This window comes from Protopterus annectens, chromosome 4.part0, assembly GCF_019279795.1.
Source record: "Protopterus annectens isolate FY-2018-M chromosome 4.part0, PAN1.0, whole genome shotgun sequence".
In the NCBI taxonomy this organism is placed as follows: Eukaryota; Metazoa; Chordata; order Ceratodontiformes; family Protopteridae; genus Protopterus; species Protopterus annectens.
In genome coordinates, this window is record NC_056733.1 from 890,610,957 (window position 1) to 890,630,847 (window position 19,891).

At 42.4% G+C, this 19,891-nt stretch overlaps 1 protein-coding gene across 4 annotated transcripts in view; it reads right to left on the reverse strand.

Annotated features, from left to right (window-relative positions):
• EIF4ENIF1 (eukaryotic translation initiation factor 4E nuclear import factor 1) overlaps positions 1-19,891 on the reverse strand; it is a 1,251,142-nt gene that overhangs the window by 411,506 nt on the left and 819,745 nt on the right. The window lies entirely within an intron of this gene.

The window sequence follows — 19,891 nt, forward strand, 5'->3', positions numbered from 1 at the left end:
CTTCAGGTTTAGGGTGCTATGCAAGTTTCCACCTTCTGGACCACCCAAGGCTTTTTTTTTTTTTTTTTTTTAACATCAGGGAGGCCTCCCGTTACTTGACTAGGAGACAGACACTAAGCCTTAAAAGGACAATTCCTATTATACCTAGGGGCAGGGGACAAAATTCAGTTAGTGATTACTTTTTTTGTCCAATTTCTCAAAAGAATTCTCTATAGTGGGCCAAAAGGAATTTCATCCAATGAGGCATTCAAGAAATTTGGCCTTTACTAGTCAGATGCGATCACTTTCCTCCACCAGACACACTTGCAAACAGAGCCAATAGCAGCTACTCTACATGATGCATCTAATTGCATGGCAACCACACTTCAGAGAATATCTGGAAACCTGCAGTGCTGCTCTAGGTCCCTTTGGAAGGCCCTGTCTGCAATTTACCCTACCTCTAATGATTCACTCCTTAAGGACCAAGTATTTCAACATGTGAAATTTGCAAGTCAGGGCCCTTAGAGAGGGTAGCATATGTACAATGCTTTTTTTCCCAAGTCTGTCTAGCAATCTACCTTCCGTGTCAGTACGGCAGGCATGTCCAGCAGCAGGCTTAGGGGCACCCACAGTAACTTCAGTAAACCTTACAGAAAGATAAACATATCACCAAGAACCCATAAGTTGATGTGTCAAGCACTCAAATCTGGTTTCCTTGGAGCGGGTGGCTGACGGAAAACATCTCAATGCACCCAGACCAAGACATCTAGTACCACATGGACTGGAGAAATAGCTAGTAGCCTGGGAGATGGCAGACAAGTTACCTGTAATGAACTTGGCCAGAGATTTGCTTTCCTAATGAATAGTCTCCATGTTAGGTAAAGAATATCCAAAGGATAAATATTTTGGGGGATAAGCAGAACAGTATTAGTCACAGTAGGGCTGAAAAAGGGGGTTCAGAGGAAGAACTCTTGCTTGTTCTCAAACATTGAAGAAAAAGATTTCTCCTGAAGATAGGTATCTTTTGTTTTACTGGGAGAGGGTTCAGGGGTAGTTTATAGTCCCTGGCGGGTCTCCCTAAATTTCAAAAAAATGCTATGCACTCCTGGGCAATTTTAATGAGATCCTGACTTTGACCTGGGTTGTAGTTGTCAATGAATGGGATGTAGGCTAAAGTAAGCTTACTGGTCTGTGGTTTAGGTTATTTAGAAAAAGGAATCTTTCCATGGTCAGAAAACTGCTGCCTAGGTCAAGATTATTGCATGTGATCCTGAAGAACCACGGAAGATAAATCATAAGCAACATTTGGACATACATTGAGTCCTCCTGAACAACTTCAGAACCAACCAGTGCTGGCACTGGGGCACAGCCAAGTTGAATAGCTTGTTGCCATGATGGCCTCCCGAAGGGTCAAGCCAGAGGGCTCAGATCTGGGGAAGCAAAACCACCTCAGAGTTGGTAAACTTAAGACGCAAATGCAGGATGATAGCATCTGCTGAACTCTCTAGCTTTTAAGAGGAAGGAGCCAGGACAGAGGACTCCATGTGTGCCACAGACTTTGGCACAATGTGCAAGGGTCTTCGTTTGAAACCTAGCACAATGACTAGAAACATGCTGAGGCCCCAAAGACAGAAGAATTAAACTTTCTGCAGGTTTTGCTTACCACACTTCAAGCAGTTAACTTCTTTTGAACATTAAATTCTCCATGGAGTTTTTACTTGAAAAATTGTTTTAGAAACTCTTGAGAAAAACAAGCCAGATGGACAGGGTTTCTGATAAACAGTCATGCATTAGACTGCACAGCAAGATATCCTGATGCATGGATGTTTTGCATGTTGGTTGGCTATGAAGACTATACAAGACAGTCACTGGTTTTGCATGCCATGAAGACCAAATAATCAGTACTGCAACAGACTGCAAATACCAGTAAAATGGGTCACCCATTTTCAGACAAACCTGACTGGCTTTCCCTCCCTGCCCTTTAGAAAGGAGGAAAATTTACAGTTGTGTAAAATGACCTAGCTATAAACAGCAGATGTTTGAATGATCACTGCTGCAGTACCCTTGGCTATACAGGTTGTATCCTGTTAGGGATACAACAGCTGGCCAGCCTTCAACTGTCAAGCAAATAGAGCTGAGATGACTAAAAAGTTTTGGTGTGAATCCCTACAAAGCCTTCCTGCCAGCAGAGAGGGAGGCTAACCCCTGAAATGACAATGTTAGAAACAAATGTCCACAACCTGGCATAAAAAAATGCACCAAAAATGAGATAAAGCAGCAACTGGTGATCATGTGAATATCTACTGTTACAGCAAGTTCATTTCACAACTGTACTATGGTCATCATATTGATCAATGCTGCAGTAGCCTTGGCTGCATAGGTAGATGACCACAGCAAAGTACATTTAGGAGGTGGAAGGAGAAGATGCTGCAGGAAGGTTTGCCTCAAATTACTGGTGCCAAAAATCATGGACTGAAACTAAATGCCAAAAACTATTGTATCGTTTGGGAAGTAATCTATTCCACGGAACTATTAGATTGACAACACAAGTGCAAACCCAGTTATTCGGGATTTAGGTTACTACTCACATAAGTTCCCAACTTTAAATCCAGCACTTGACATAGGCAAGCGTACATTTATATAAAAGAAAACAAACCATACCAACATTTTCACTTCCAAAACACTACACACATTGCATATAATCTTCTGTTCATTGCCAATCCAACATTACACAATTCCTGCCTTTCTTAATCATTTCACCAAAACATTATTCTGGATGTATTACTCCCACAATTCTCATTTTCCTATAATTTACTTCTAACATTTTCCAAAAGTCCCACTTCGCTCTTTTTATCTCAGTTACTATATTTACTATTTCATATACAGTTGGGTTTAGACTTGGATTTCCATTTAGTAGTTATCGCTTTTTCAGCTGCCACCAGAATTAAACACAGCAAGAAATTGTCTAGGCAATTCAGATCTTGTACCACCTCAAAAAATTCCTTAATTATACCAATCTGCTCACCCAGAATTTCTAGACAGTCTACAGGGAAATTTAAAGTCTGCCAATTCATACACTTCAGATTCCTATGGTCATCATTCAATATTCTACAAGCCCTGCTAATCATTCCTTTAACCGCAGCTTCTGATCTAGCTTAAACTAAACTCTAGAAGTGATGCTTTCCCCCTAGTATTCCCTTATTCCTCTTTTGCTTATACTCTGAAATCAGAGGGAATGCAGCCACTAGCCTGCAGTTCAAATGTCTTTTGGCCTCTTCCCATTCTATTACCCTTCCCCCCTCTAGTTATCTGCTCCCAATAACTTGGCTTCTTTGACCGTTTTCTCCAGTAAATTCCTGCTCCCCCTACCTATTTGTACCCATAATTGCAGTCCATCCCTATCCCAGACTTCATTCCTGTAATGGCCAGCTTAGCTCTTGAGTACTTTCTGCTATTTTGAATATTCTGTACAATTACTCTTAAGAATCTGCATACAAAATCCCACTCATTTGAGCTTCCTCTTTGTAATCATCCATTTTTGCTTTGAAATGCAACTTGCTGCTTGTGCTACATACAGGAGCCTTAACTGCATGTCTAAAATAAACTCTTCAAATCAGGTGATCTCAAACTACCTTGGTCTATTGGAAAGCACAACTTATTCAACCTGACTTGCCATCTTCCCCTCCCAGATAAAATTCAACTATTAATTGTCGACCACTAATTCTCCTCTGGTTGATAAATATGCCTTGACCTGTGTATAAAACTAAAGGGACTAGACATTTTCAGTTTGTATCTTGCTGTTCAAAATCCATAAAACAGATTCTATTTCCTCAGTTTTTTTTTTTAATCTCTCGTGTCTACTCACATATCCTTAGCTGCCATAACAGAATCCTTTTCAACTCATTCTCCTAAATACTTCATTTTATCCTGTCCCCATAAACATGGGTGTTGCTTAACTAATCTGCGTGTGGGACAGTTTTCAGCTAGAGCCTTTGTTTTATTTTCATTAATTTTATATCCTGAAAAGACTTCAAATGGTCTTAAAAATGTTAAACACAGATGTCTTTCTGGTTTATTCAGGTACAAAAAAAATCTGCAAATAACGCCAACCTTTCTTTATACCCATACCAGAGTCATTGCCAGTGGTTCTAAATGTACCACAAACTAAAGAGGACACCTCTGGTTCCTTTGTTCAGAAAGATGAGAACCCCCCCCAAACAAACCAGTTTTCTTCTCCAATCCCACCCAGTTTTCTTCTCCAATCTCTCTTATCCTCCTAATTAACCTTAAGGTCAGGGAATGCAAATGCTTCCATTACCCTACTCAAAATCCCAGCTTAGTCTAGTCTATAGAACGCTCTCAGACACTAAACCCACCAAGTGGTATTTTCTTACTGTGCTTACCTCTGAACCATTGTTGTAATTCTGCCAAACGTTTGCCTTCCACCACAAAACCACACAGATACATAACTAGCAATTTTGGCAACATCTTTGCCATTCTTTTAACTATTCTGGTAAAAATAGCTCATAATCATGGCTTAGAATAGAAATAAAACCTATATAAAGCTTAATCCAATGGGTCCTCTTTCGATATTGCAACCACCACTTTCTTCCAAGATGTTGGTGCTTCTCCTCCTCTTAAAATAATTAAACAAAACCTTCCAGATCTTTATCTTTCCTTCCTCGCTTCCAAACTTCCACCAGAATACTACTCAGACTTTCATATTATCTAAGCCGTTGAATGTCATTTACCACAAAAACCTTAGCATATTTAAGTAATTAATATTTCCATTTGCGATTTTTCTTGATTTCCTGACTTCTGTGCTTCATAAAAATTTGAAGCAATTTCCAAAGCATCTCCAATACCTCTACAGGATCTCTGGTTATTTTTCTTATGGGCTCCCTATGTTTGGCAACAACCCTTCTACTTCCTGTTGCCAAAGTCATTGTGCTCTGGAGTTATCAAAAAACAGTTGGTTAACAGCAATCTTGCTAACCTCATGCACATTATACAGGTAACTCGCTTCTCATTAGTACACTCCCCTTATTCTGTAATACTTTAACCTTTGTCAGCACCTCTAAATTCTTATTAGTTAACTAGATCTTTCAACTCAATTCATTTTATTCCACTCACTAGCGATATCTTCTGGAGTGCTTTCCATCTTCAATTCCCAGATAAATTTCCACTACCCATTCAATTTTTTTTCTTTAACAGGTAGAAGGGAAAGTGCCAGTGTCACTTCATTATCCTGCATCTTTACCTTAGTAATTACGGATACATGATCTGAAACAGTTACTGGGTGTGTAAAAGTTATCAAATGCAGATGTTGCTGTGAAATTAAATTTCTAGCTCATCTAACCCAGTTAATGTACCTTGGGTGAAAATGTAAACGGAGCTCCTGACAGAGAATTCTTTTTTCATACCAAATATTTTCATGTCTTCTGAAATATACTGTTACTTTCACTTCTTGGCCCCCAGATGCATTCACACTGCCAATTAAATTCCAGTCTTCACTTAGAATATTCCATGCTGAAAGCTGATCTTCCATTTTTACATTACGTAATAGTTTCAGGTGGAATACAAATACATGCCAGTAAAATTCTCATCCCTTACCAGTAGCTCTTTACTACCCCTTACCTGCCATCATTTTTCCTCCATCACTAGTGGAGCTCCTCTAGCAATTAACAGTACTCTTCCTTTGTCCCAGACATACTGCAGAATATCCATCCTGAAATCCTGTATCAAATTCACATGCGTAATACTTACCAAATATGTCTCCTGTAGCACTATTTGCACTCAGGATGTAGTACCTTTTGCCTATACCTGTTAAACCATTCACATTCCAAGCTAAATTTGTAGTGTCACCATTATGGTAAGATGTCATTATTACTATTACCTACTGCAGTTTTAAATGTTAACTGGTATAAATCACAAAAGCTGGCAAATATTTGGCACTATAATGCTTTATACAACAGGTTCCAGACTAACAACCCCCCCCCCCAGAAAACTCCTTAACCAAACCTTCCAGAGATACCTCACTTTTTCTTCCAAATTTCCACAGCTGTATCATCTGCTCCAGGAGACTTTCCTGCAAATTGATTATACAGTTATCTCATCCCCTCGTCTCAACTGTTGGTTGCCGAACCTTGTCCACTTCTAACCTTGGAATAACTGAGTCTTCCAAAAATATTTAAGTTTGTGCCCTCTCTCGATATCCACAGTGCTCTGCTTTATGAAAATTTCCAAAATATATTCATACCTCTACAGGATCTCTGGACATTGTGTAGCAACAACCCTTTACAGTGCTAAAAGGGTTTGCGTCCTACAGTTTTACAGTTGTTTAACTGCAATTTTTCTAAACTTGTGCATATTAAATACTTCCTTATTCTCTCTAGCATTTTGCATTTGCACCTCCCCATGAGACTCCTTTATTAAACAATACTTTAACCTTTGTCAGCCCCTCTAATTCCCATTACTTAATTTTTGACTTCTTCCATGTTTTAAACTCCATTTTCATCTTATCCCACAAACTACCCAAAACTTTTGAAGATATTTCTATCATCCCTAATAACTAATAATTTCCTCTACCCATTCCTTAAATTTCTCCAACAGGTAGGTGGGGAACTGCCAATGTCTTATTTTTTTACTTCATTACTCTATTTTCATCTGACCTTTCAGTGAGGCATGATCTGAAAGTTATTGGTTGTGTCAAGATTTCAAATAAATGCAAATGTGTCAAACTATCTTGTCTAGCCAGTTACTGTACATTGGAGAATATGCAAATTGTGTCACAGCTATTACTGACATCACATCTTCCAAAGGAAATATGGTCATAAATTTCTTCAAAAATATACCATTATTTTACCTTCTAGTCCCCAGATATATTCTCACTACTGCAAATCAAGTTTGTCACCACCTGTAAGTAGTATTCTCTGCTGAAAATGGATTTCTATCAATTTCTTTTAAAGCTCCATAATAGCAATTTTGGGGGGAATCCAGATATATACCAGTATAATCAACCTCCCCAGCCAACAACCCCTTACCACAAGTCTACCATTACCTTTTTCCCCTCCATATTATAGCTTCTCTAGCAATTAGTACCTCTGTCTCCGATATTCTGCAGAGTACCCATCCTGAAACTGTCAAATTCACATTTTCACTTCTTTCAAGTGTATTCCGCAACAGTATCTGCGAGCAGCATTTCACAGAACTTCAATAATGCCTATATCTTAAGACCGTTTACTTTCCAATATAATATAGACAAGGTAGACATTATGATGAAAAGCTATTCCCATCTATTACAAGACCATTTCTGAATGTGTACCTCTACCTTTTGTGGTTACATGCCAAAGACTATTTGGCTCAGGGGTTAAGGTGTTTGCCTCCCATCTTGAAGGTGCTAGTTTTGATCCTCCTCTGATAAGAGCTTTATTCGTTGGAAAGATCTATGCGCATGTTTTGCACGCTGATTTTACACACCATCAGAACCTATGTCATCACATTTTAAGACAATGAAAACCCTCAAAAACTCATTATACAACACCCCTATTAACTTGGAACACAAATTATGCACACCTTCAAAAAATGAAGTTTAATCTTCCATAAGACTTGAGGGTGGCAAAGCAGCTGCACCCACACGCATTACTTAACCTAAAACTATTACCCTTATTTAAAAGCACATGCTACAGCATGTTTCCACTTACTGATTGCTGTCTCTTACCTCTGTTTCCCTCCCAGATGTGAAAAACACGCATCTAAAATAAACCGCACACTGTTCTATTAAATGCAGTTTATTAAGGCCAATATAGGGAGGCTGTTCTTGCTTACTCAATTCCTACAATTTGAAAATTCTTTGCTGAATTTCTTGCCATTACACCTTGAAATTTTGCATTTCCCTGAGCAAAGAAAGCTCAGCATTCTCATTACATGCACCTGCAAAGCTTCTCTATATAAAGGTACTCCGCAATAAATATTTGTAAATTGCACTCAATAGAAAGTAAAGCTGCCTTCAGCTGCAGACTTCACTCATGCTGATCATTTGTCCATAAAAAACAAAAACAAGTCCATATACAATGGATATAAATAGTTTAAACCTATTAAAATGTCAGGGTTTTTGTGATGCAAAAAAAAATGAGACAAATCATTTCCAAACTTTTCCCACCTTTAATGTGACCTATAACCTGCACAACTCAATTGAAAAACAAATGTTAGAGGAAAACATCCAATAAAACATTTACAATAAGCTGTGTTACACAAGTGTGCACACCCTTAAATACTTCGAAGCACCTTTTGATTCAATTACAACATTGTCTTTTTGGGTAGGAGTATCAGCATGGCACATCTTGACTTGGCAATATTTTCCCACTCTTCCTTGCAAAAGTGCTCTACATCTATCAGATTGCGAGGGCATCTCTTGTGCACAACCCTCTTCAGGTCACCCCACCCATTTCCCATTTGATTTAGGTCTGGGATCTGGCTGGGCCATTCCAAAACTAACTTTCTTCTGGTGAAGCCATTCTCTAGATTTGGGTGTATGCTTGGGGTCGTTGCTGTGTTGAAAGGTGGAATTCCTTTTCAGCTTTCTAGCAGACACCTGAAGATTTTAGGTCAAAAGTGACGGGTAACTGGAATGGTCCATAATTCTCTCCACCTTGACTAAAGCCACAGTTCCTGCTTAGGAAAAGCAACCCCAATGTATACTTCCACCACCATGCTTCACCGTGGGGATGGTGTTCTTTTGGTGATGCAAAGTGTTCTTTTTGCGCCAAACGTACCTTTTGGAACGGTGGCCAAAAAGTTCAACCTTGGTCTCAGAAGCAATGCATTTTCCCACATGCTTTTGGGAGACTATGTATTATTTTGCTAATTTAAGCTGGGCCTGGATGTTTTTCTGCAAGAAAACATTTGTCTTGCAACCCTACCCCATTGCCTAGACATATGGAGAAAACGGGAGATTGCCACATGTAGTACACAACCAGTACTTGCCAGAAATTCCTGCAGCTCCTTCAGTGCTACTGTAGGTAACTTGGCAGCCTCACTGACCAGTTTTCATCTTGTCTTTTCAATTTTGGGGGGACATCCAGTTCTTTGCAACGTCACTGTTGTCCCATACTTTCTCCACTTTGAGGACTGTCCTCAGTGTTCCATGGTATATCCAGTGCTGTGGAAATTCTGTACCCTTCTCCTGATACCTTTCAACAGTGAGATCCCTTTGATGCTTTGTAAGCTCTCTGCGAACCACGGCTTTTGCTGTAGCAGGCAAGTAAATGTCAGGAAAATCATACTAGGAGGGTTGAATTTTATTTGGGGTTACTCAATCTAATTGATGGCAGGTGTATAACCAAGAAGACTGAACACTAATTAAATCAAAAGGTGCTCAACAAAGTATTAGTTTAAGGGTGTGCACACTTATGGAACCAGCTTACTGTAAGTTTATTTTTTATATTTTTCTTCCCAACAGAATTTTCAATTGAATTGCACAGGTCACATTAAATGTGGGAAAGTTCTGAAATTATTTATGGTCTCTTTTATATCTCAAAAACCTGTCATTTTAATAGGGGTGTGTAAACTTTTTATACCCAATGTATTTGGAGATGCAAGAAAAGTAGAGTTGTGTACACTTAACCCAAATGTAATGACTGCAACAGTGAATACAGTAACATCGACATTTATGGTATCTGCCTGCAGGTAGCCCTCAGCCGGCCTGATTATCAAAGTCTTGGGTCCTGCGTCGGATGCTCTCATCTTCCATGTCAGGTCATCAGGGGTATAAAGCATGCAGCTGACGCCATTACATCAGTTTTTCTTGCCTCAGATGTCTGGTGCCCCCATAATGGGAAGCAATTATATGTAAGGTTACACCTCCAGCAAAAAGCAAATACACCACAAAGCTGAAATACAGTAATCAAGAAGCAAGGTATAGCCAAGAGAAGTCAGGGGGCTGGAGGGAGGGTAACCAGGACTGCAAGAGTGAATACATGAACATCTACATCTATGGTAAGTATACACAACTGTACTGTGTTTTGTGTTTCACTGTTGCAGTCATTACATTTGGGCAGATTCCCAAAGCTAAGGAAGGGAGGAGGAAGCTAGAGAGCATTAGGACCAGCTATTAAGTCCTGCAATATTGCAGTGGCAAAACGAGCTCTGGATTTAGAAAAAATAGGCAAGTGGTAATGCTTGAAGGTATGTACAGAACTCCAGGTAGCAGCTTCTAGGATGTCCCTGGTAGGGACACCTCTGAGAAAGGCTGTAGAGGTAGACGCAGCCCTGCTGGAATGTGATCTCACCTCCTGTGGGGCAGGTTTTCCATGTTGCTTATAGCAGAAAAGAATGCAATGGCCTATCCAATTAGAAATGGTTTGCTTTGAGATGGCCTTCCCCTCTGCCCCTGCAGCAAAGGCAACTAGCAGCTGTTCAGTTTTTCTGAGAGGCTTAGTCCAGTCCAAATAAAATCTTAGTTGTCTGTGCATGTCCAAAAGGTGCAATATTCGTTCTCCTTTGTTCTGTGGATTGGAAAAAAGTTAGGTAAATGAATGGACTGATTAAGGGCCACAATGGATACCACCTTGGGCATAAAAGGATTGGTCCTGAGGGACACTGTCAGCATGGCAGATGAAAGGCTCCACTGCCATGAGGGCCTGTAGTTCAGAAACACTTCTTGCTGAAGTGATGGCTAGAAGGAAAGCAGTTTTCCAAGAAAGGCATTTCAGCTCTGCAGTTATAGCTGGCTTAAAAGGAGGAAGAGTGAGCTTTTCCAATACAAAGTTAAGGTCCCAGGCTGGAGTAGGGGCTCTCCTGGGTGGTCTTAAATTTTTGGCCCCTCTGAGGAATCGTTTCAGCAGGGGGTGAGAGAAGAGTGGGGGGGGGGCTCAGTATTATAATGTGCTGAAATAGCGGAGGCATGAATTTTAATTTATGAGAAAGGCCCTTTGGAGCATGTCTGTTAAGTATTGAAGAATATGTGGTAAGCTGGGTGCTGTTGTCCCCCATCCCTTGAGTCTGGCTCCAGGAGCAGTATCTTTTCCACTTTTCTGCATTTGTTTTTTTAGTATTAGGCCTCCTTGCCTCCAGAATGACATCTAGCACCTGCTTACTGAGGGATACTATAGGAGAACGCAGGGAATTAGCCAGGCTGCAAGGTTCAGGGTTTGAAGCTGGGGGTGCAGAATCTGGCCCTCCAGCTGGGACAGCAGGGAAGGGGTCTGAGACAGGTGCCATGGATCCAGCAGGGACATACTGCGCAAGAGGGGGTACTAGTGTTGGCATAGCCAGTCTGGTGCAATCAGTATAGTCATTGGTTTGTCTTGTTTGATCTTTAGCAGAACTTTCGAAAGGCAAGGCATAAACTAAAGCTTTTCTAGGTGAAGGACAGGACATCCACTTTCCAAGCTTGACTGTGGGGAGTCCTGGTGCTGAATTTGTCCAATTGGTAGTTCTGAGGAGAGGCAAACTGGTCTATCTCTGGGTTCCCCCATTTGTTTCTCAACATGTTGAATATCTTTGGTTCCAGTTTCCACTCATGTGGGTCCATGAAATTTCTGCCTAGGACATCTGCCAGTGAATTTAACTTGCCTGGCAGGAATTGAGCTTGTAGGTACACTTAGTAGCTCAAGGCTGTTTCAGAGTCATGGCTAGTCTGCAGAGGGGATACGAGTGGGTTCCCCCCTGCTTGTTTATGTACCACAACAGTGGTGTTTTGCCTGTCTTTACCAATAATTGTCCTGGAAGAATGTGGTCCTTGAAGGCTGTCGGAATTCTGTACAGCTAACATTTCTTTCTGATTGATATTCAGGTGCATCTGACTAATTCCATGTGCCCCGAATGCACTGCCCTACCAAATGAACCCCCCATGCATAATCTGATGCATCTGTTAGGGTTTGGGAGGGGGTAGAGTGAATGGCAGTCCCTTGTGGTAGCAGGCCTCTGCCCACCAAAGAAACTCTGTCTTTATACAAGGAATGACAGGAATCCTCGATTTCAGGTCCTGAGAATGTTGACACCATAGGCTTTTTAGATACTATTGTTTCCTCATATACAGTCTTGCATATGGAATTAATAGAATGAAAGAGGCCATGAACCCCAGGGCTTGCAGGATTTTCTTTGCGGATAGTGAGGTCTTTGTGGCCAGTAGTTTGAAGTAGGCTGTCAAACTTGTTTCTCTGGTGTGAGGTAAGCCATCTGGGAAGTTGTGTTCAAGCTTGCACCCAGGAATACAATTTGTTGGCAGGGTACTAGTTGAGATTTTTTGTTTATGGTGTACCCCAGTGAGGTCAGAAGTTACAAATGCCAGATGACTTAATAGCACGTCCTGACTTTCTGCCTGAATTAGACAATCGTCCAGGTATGGATATATTTGAATATTTCTTTGCCTGCAAAATGCAATGACTGTAGCTAGGCACTTTGAATACCCTGGGCGCAGTAGATAAGCCAAGGGAAGTGCAGAGAACTGACCGTGCATGGAGCCTACTCTGAAGCGTAGGCATTTTCTGCAAGATTCCCTTATTGGAATGTGCAGGTAAACTTCCTTCAAGTCCAAGGCTGCCAACTAGGCATCTTTGCCTAACATAGGAAGCAGCTGATGAAGTGTTAGCATTTTGAATTTTGGGATTACCAGAAATGTATTTAGAATAGAGAGGTCCAGGATAGGATGCCAGGAGCTGTCTTTTCTCTGTACCAAGAAAAGTCTCGAGTAAAAACCTTGTCCCCTTTCTTCTGCTGGGACAGGCTGGATAGCCCTGATACTTAGAAGAGAGAACCTGCTGTTGAGCCTCTGCCCACTGATTTGGGGGTAGATCTGGCCCAACAGTTTGGGGTTGGTAAAGGTGTGGAAGTGGAATCCGTATCCTTGTGAAAACTATTTAAAACCAATTTGTCTTGGGTAATGAGTCCCCAGTTTTTTGCATGCAGTGTGATCTTTCCCCTTAAGGGAGCATGCAGTTGAGCAGGGCTTGGAAGGTTTAATGTTAAGTCATTGTGACAGTTTTCCATGGGGGGTGTCTTACTACTTCCAGCTTTGGAAGTGGAAGCCCCCCACTGCTTAGGCCTGTGAGTACCTTGAGACTGTAGCCTAAGTGGTCTGTTGTTCCTGGGTTTGGACTGAAGGCCTGGAAGAGACAGGAAAGGACCAATTCTTAGGCCAATGCCTACTGAATCTGGGAGGCTGTACTTGCAGGAAATCTAACAGTTTGCATACATTTAGCTTTTTCCTCCATCTTTTGAAGGACTTCTTCCACTTTCGTGCTCAACAGGTGGTCTTGGTTTAAGGGAACATCCAATAATTTAGCTTTAACATGATCTGGCAGAGTTTTCTCCTTAAGCCAAGCATGCCTTCTAAGAACCAACCCAGTGACAACAGCCCTGCAAGATGCTTCTAAAGAGTCAAAACTACACTGCAAATTATGTTTACCAACCTGTTCAGCAGAATGCATTAAATCCTCCAATTCTTTACTTTCAGCACAGTCAGGAATCAATATTTTCTGTTTTGGTCGTCCCATAATATGATGCTGATACATTAACATATGAAACTGGCAGCTTAAGGCCCTAATGGCTAAAGCAGCAGACTTGTACACCTTCATACCCAGTCTGCCCAAGGCCCTGGAATCTCTATCAGAGGGGGTAGGGTTTTGGCAGTAGTAGCCTTAAATGCCTTTTGGTCCCTGGGAAATGGTCTCTGGGTCCGCAGTAGGATTCCTGAAAAGGAACTGGAGTCAGGTACTCCAATACTGGTCAGGTTTCCTGGGAGCCGGGGGCGAAGTGTTGGGGGCCAGGCTAGACTCCAAAAAGGCATCTACAATGTCCAGGACAGGAGGGATGGCCAAAGGCCTGCGTTGAGGTAGGAGTAAGTATTCCCTAAGCCTCTTTTTGGAGTCAGAGTAATCCTGGCTTTCCCACCAGAAATGCTCCCTAAGTGTGTGCAAGGTTTTACCAAAAGAAAAACCTTCTGGAGGGGAAGCAGAGGGAATGGAATCCTCTGCATCAGAATCCTCATAGGTAGTTAAGGCCAAATCCTGGTAATCAGAAGAAACTAATTTCAAAATCCTGATCAGAAGGAAAATCCGTTCTAGGTCTCAGAGGGGTAAGGCTGGCTTCCCCTACAGTAATAAGATCTTAAGACATTGTTTTTTAGGCATATGGGCCTGACCATGCAATTTGAACAGCTGTTTTCTAGGCGTGGGTTGAGTTTTAGGCCTTGATAATGACGTCGGTTTGAAATGCAAGTCCGTAGGCCTGAATACACCCTCGGAAGCCAGTGCCTGCACATCGGCTCATGACCCATCCAAGGATGAGATATCCGCAGGTTCCATAGTTGAAGCATCTAGCGGCATACCAGGCTCCAAATGGGTCTCAGTAGAGCCCTGCAAATCTGAAGTAGAGTGTATAAGGGGCTGCAAAAGTGCCAGAGTACCAGCGAACTGGCGACTAGCTTAACAGAAGCGTCAATGGCAATTTTGGACCTATGCAGTCTGTCTTTATCTTTGTTTTTTTTCGGAATGTCAGTAGTTGGGTGGCTTACCGAAGACATTTCTGGATAATTAAACATTGTACCGAAATAGCTTGATGCAAAAATGATCAGACGACGAATAGTTTGAGGATTGAATAAGGCAAAAAACAGACCGCGAGGGACGTCGTGGTCTGGCCCCAAGAAAGGAATGCAGTATGAATGAAAATCTAAGGTATTTTGCTTTCCACAGGTAACTTTTACTGACATCAGTTTAGAGCAAGAAAAAGGAACCCCAATGAGGTACTTAGCTTTTTTGAAGACTTCGGTTCTGAAACTCTAAAAAAATTTCAAGAGTAAGCCGACCGGCACTTGCAAACTGCTTCTGCTTCGGGTACTGCATGGCAAGAAAGACTGATGTAATGGCGGCAGAAGCATGCTTTATACCCCTGACAACCAGACGTCATGGAAGATGAGACAGCATCTGACACAGGACCCAAGACTTGGATAATCAGGCCGGCTGAGGAATACCTGCAGGCAGATAACCCAAATGTAATGACTGCAACAGTGAAACACGAAGAACATCTCAACATTTCCATGGCTTTCATAATCTTTCTGAAGCATGCTTGATTACAAAAAGTTTCATAGCTTAAGCCAACAGCATTAGTCTTGACATTCATCCTTGTAAAATTAAAAATATCTTAATTTTAAATACAAATCAGTACACTTTTACACTGCCCCAGCAGAGCAAGATCACAGCATATCAAACTTGTTTTTGTCCAGCCATTCTCTTGGTATACTGTAAAACCTTTTCTTAAGTACTTATTTACTTAACTAAGTTGCATCTACAAGTCACTGAAAAAAACTCCAAGATTTAAAATACCTCTGACTACACACTACACAAATCTGCTTTACTATATGCAACAGTTTACATCAGTGTTTTATACAAACATGAACAAAAATTGCTTTATTTTCCCTTTTAATGTCTTTCTAAACGTTAATTGGAGTATATGCTTTACATTCCATCCTGAAGTTTAACAGAGTCAACAAAAGTCCAGTCTTTTCAGCAGCTTTCTTGCACAGCCATATTTCACAAATGAGACTGTTCATCTCCACTTCCCAATACCAAACTCCAAGTCCAAGGTACTACTGATTGTTCTAGTTAACTTACATATTTTTCCTCCGTCTCCAGCATTTTCCTTTGGAAAACTGAAAGTGTTACATTGAATCTCTCCTGGAATTTTATTATCAAAAAAAAAAATCAAAATTCGCTCATGCGTGAGCATCCATTTTTGTTGAACTATTTCCTCCCAAGCATGCTCTGCAGATGAAAAAATGCTTTTGATCCTCCAGTAAACACTCAAGATAGCTGGATAAAGCAGTATCAAATATCACACCTGCCCTTCAACATTCCCTGATCACTGGGATAAATTTGTTTGCCTGCAGTATGGCGACTAGTTTTCTAGTCTCCACTTTTTAACACTTTCCCCTTCCCACAATTTTCTCAGAAGCAACTTTCTGCTGGTATAGCCATCTTTACAAGTAAAGGTCTTGGCTGCTTTCTCATGCCCAAGTTTGGAACACACACACGCTCTTTCAATTAATACATTCCTCTGTGGAACACCAGTCCATTTAATGGAATGTACATTCAAAGTCATTTCTTTCGGGGGGTTTTTTCACCCAGTTTTGTTTTCAAGATGGCTGAAAGTAAGCTGACCATTGTGCAGCCATCTTGGAAATCCTGGCGTACTGAACATTTTCGGTGCAGCGGACAGTCAAAAGGATAATGTGTTCCAGATAATGTTAAAATGCATGAAATCTGGAGGAAGAGGGATGTGATAAGTATATTTTCAATAGTACAGCTGTTTACATAAACCTACCATTAAGGGTAGATGGTAGAATGATCACTGCTGCAGTCACCTTGGCTATCAGATGTGCAAGCCCATATGGTGAGTCACACCTCTTTTCTACAAAGAAAATGTTTCCTTAAGAACTAATCTTATGATTAAAATAGTATCAGAGGTTTAAGTCAAACTATCCATCACCCTCTGTTCCTTCCTGAACATGAGTGAAAGGACTCTGCATTATTTGGATGCCCACAGACCACTCTGCTACTATCCTGACAGAACAAATTCTTTCAGATCTTTGGCACAGTTCATTTCTTGTAAAGAAAGGAACAAATGTCAAAACAGACCACTTCCAAATGGTTGAGCCCATTAACTATTTTTCTCACCACCACTATTACAGGTCTTGGGTTGCTTTCTTGTGGCCTGGTTTGGAGCTTACTCTTATAAGGCCTTGCCTTAGACTTTCTGTAAAGGAGTGGATTCTAAAAGTACTCTGGAAGTGGCAGCTTGGTCCTCTGGATATGCATTTGCATAACACTACAATATTCCTTCAAGGTCTACATTAGGTTTTGATGGAACCATTCTCCATGGGCTCCTGGACCCTTCTTTCTCTAAAGTGTTGGAATTAGAAGTTATGTACTCACCATAACGTTCCATCTGAGTAGGTGTATTCATTTGTCTGCAACCTGTGGGTTATGGATCCGATATCGGATCCGAACCGGCATTGTTTACCAGCTATGGATCCAAGCTCTCAGCTCCTCCCCTCACCCATAATACCCTGCTCTACCCTCATGACCTCAGATCGAGTTTGCCAACAGCAAGAACACCCTGAAAAGGGTAACACATAATATGCAGGAAACTGAAAGGCCAGGGGGATAGGAGGGTGGGATGGTTGCAGACAAATGAATACACCTACTCAGATGGAACGTTATGGTGAGTACATAACTTCTAAATCTGAAGTAGGAGATTCATTTGTCTGCAACCTGTGGGACAGAGTCCCCAGCTACCTGAATCTTGGGCGGCCATCATGGAAGGATATTCCGGAGCACCGCTGAGCCAAAGGATGCTCTACCCCTAGATGCAAGATCCAACTTGTAGTGGGAAATAAAAGTATGAGATGAAGCCCACGTGGCTGCTGCACAAATATCATCTAGAGGAATCCTAGCCTTAAAGGCTGCCGAGGTAGATACTGACCGGGTTGAATGGGAGTGTACACCCTCCGGTGCGGGCCTTCCTGAAGCTTGATAAGCCAATAAGATACACTGTGAAATCCAGTGAGACAGAGACTTTAGAAATTGGCTTGCCCAAATTAAATTTAGCAAAGGAAATGAACAACTGGTCGGATTGCCTATGACCAGCTGTTCTGTTTAGATAAAATCTAAGTTGCCTGTGAACATCTAAGGAGTGAAGCTTATATTCACCTTTGTTTTCATATTTAGGAAAGAAAACAGGGAGGTTAATGGATTGATTAATGTTTGCTTCAGAAGCTACTTTAGGAAGAAAGGACGGGTTGGTCCTGAGGTAAACACGGTCCGGATGAAAGACCAAGTAAGGAGGTTTAGCTGATAATGCTTGGAGCTCTGAAACTCTCTTGGCCGATGTAATGGCTACTAAAAAGACTGTCTTGAAAGACAAGAATTTGAGATCCACCATAGCCGCTGGTTCGAAGGGGGGGCGGTCAAGGCCTGGAGAACTAAGGAAAGGTCCCATGGAGGAACCGCTTGCTTTACAGGGGGCCTGAGAAGGAAAGTACCTTTAAGGAAAATTTTACACAACTTGGCTGACATGAGTGGACTAGAGTCATGACCAATGTGATAATGTGAGATTGCCGCCAGTTGTACTTTGACTGTGGAACTGCTGGCACCATAGTTAAGAGTGGTTAAGAAATCAAGCACTAAGGGAGAGGAACTGTGAAGGGATTCAGGCCTTGCCGCTCCGCCCACAAAGAAAACAGTTTCCACTTGCTGCGGTAGACTTTCCTAGTGGACGGTTTATGAGCTGCCACCAGGATCGCTTTAACAGGGGACGAAATACCGGGAGTCCTGATCAAGAGTGGAACTGGAGCAGCCAAGCGGTCAGCTTCAGGTTGTCCAGGTTCAGAGGAGATATGCAGGATGGATGAGATATCAGATCCGGAATGGGATCTAGAATCCAAGGAGGATTCACCGAGTGAGACCTTAGGAAGGGGAACCAGATCTGTAGAGGCCAAAACGGAGCAATGAGAATCATTCTGCAACCCACCCGAGAGGCTTTCTGAAGAACTTGGAGCATCAGAGGCAAGGGTGGATAAGCATACAGAAGACCGGGTGGCCAAGCATGCACCAGAGCGTCTCTTGGAGAACCTCCTGGAGGAGGTATGAGCGCGAAAAAACTGTCGCACTTGTGTTTGAGGGAGAGGCAAAAAGATTGCATGAAGGAGTTCCCCACCGTGCGAATATGCGTTCCGCTACTTGAAAATTGAGAGACCACTCGTAAGGGGTCAGAATGGTGCGACTGAGCTTGTCCGCCAGGATGTTGGACCGACCCGGAATGTGCGTTGCTATTAGAAAGCGGTTGGTGGAGATTGCCCATTCCCAAACTCTCATGGCTTCTCGACAAAGAGGGTAAGACCTCGTTCCCCCTTGCTTGTTGATGTACCAGACAACTGACATGTTGTCCGATTGAATCGCAATTGTTCCCAAGGGAAGAAAGTCCTGAAGTGCTAGCAACGCTAAGAGCACTGCTCTCATCTCTAGAACGTTGATATGCAGTAAGGTCTCTGAATCGTTCCACGTGCCTTGGACGGTCCGGCCCGCAAAATGCCCCCCCCACCCGAGGCGGGAGGCGTCCGTGGTCACCGTGGCGAGAGGGGGAGAAGCACAAAATGGGCGGCCTCCATGGAGATCTGGGGAGTGAAGCCACCACAGGAGGGACCGCTTGCAAACCTTGCTGATCGCAATGGGATGATGCATAGGGAGAGCAAGGTATAACCATTGTACTAAGAGTCCACTGGAGGATGCGCATATTGAGCCTGACAAGAGGAAGTGCTATAGCAGACGCCATGGACCCTAGCGCCCTCAGGACCAACTCCGCCGGAACAGAACTTGAGTGGAGAATGGCCCGCACCTGGAGCTGCAGATTTTGAACTCTTCCGCAGTGAGGAAGGCTTTTAAACTCCTTGTGTCTAACCTGGCCCCTATAAAATCTAAGAGCTGTGTGGGCGCCAGGCTGGATTTCTTTGTATTTATAGTAATGCCCAGATTGGGAGCAAGATGGAGAAAGGAGTCTCGCGCCAATAGTAGTAGATGCCTTGTTGGGGCGGTAAGGAGCCAGTCGTCCAGGTAGGGAAAGACCTGTACCCCCTGAAGCCTCAGGTGGGCCGCTACCACTGCTAATACTTTGGTGAACACCCTGGGGGCTGTGGTGAGACCAAAGGGAAGGACCCGGAACTGGTAGTGACTGGCTCCCAGCCGGAAGCGGAGAAACCTCCTGGAGCGCCTGTCCATTAGTGTATGGTAGTACGCATCCTTGAGGTCTATGGAGCGCATCCAGTGATTTTCTCCCAGAAGGGGGAGAATAGATTGTAGAGTGACCATTCGGAACTTCTCCTTGGGAACTGCCAGGTTCAAGAGAGAAAGGTCTAAAA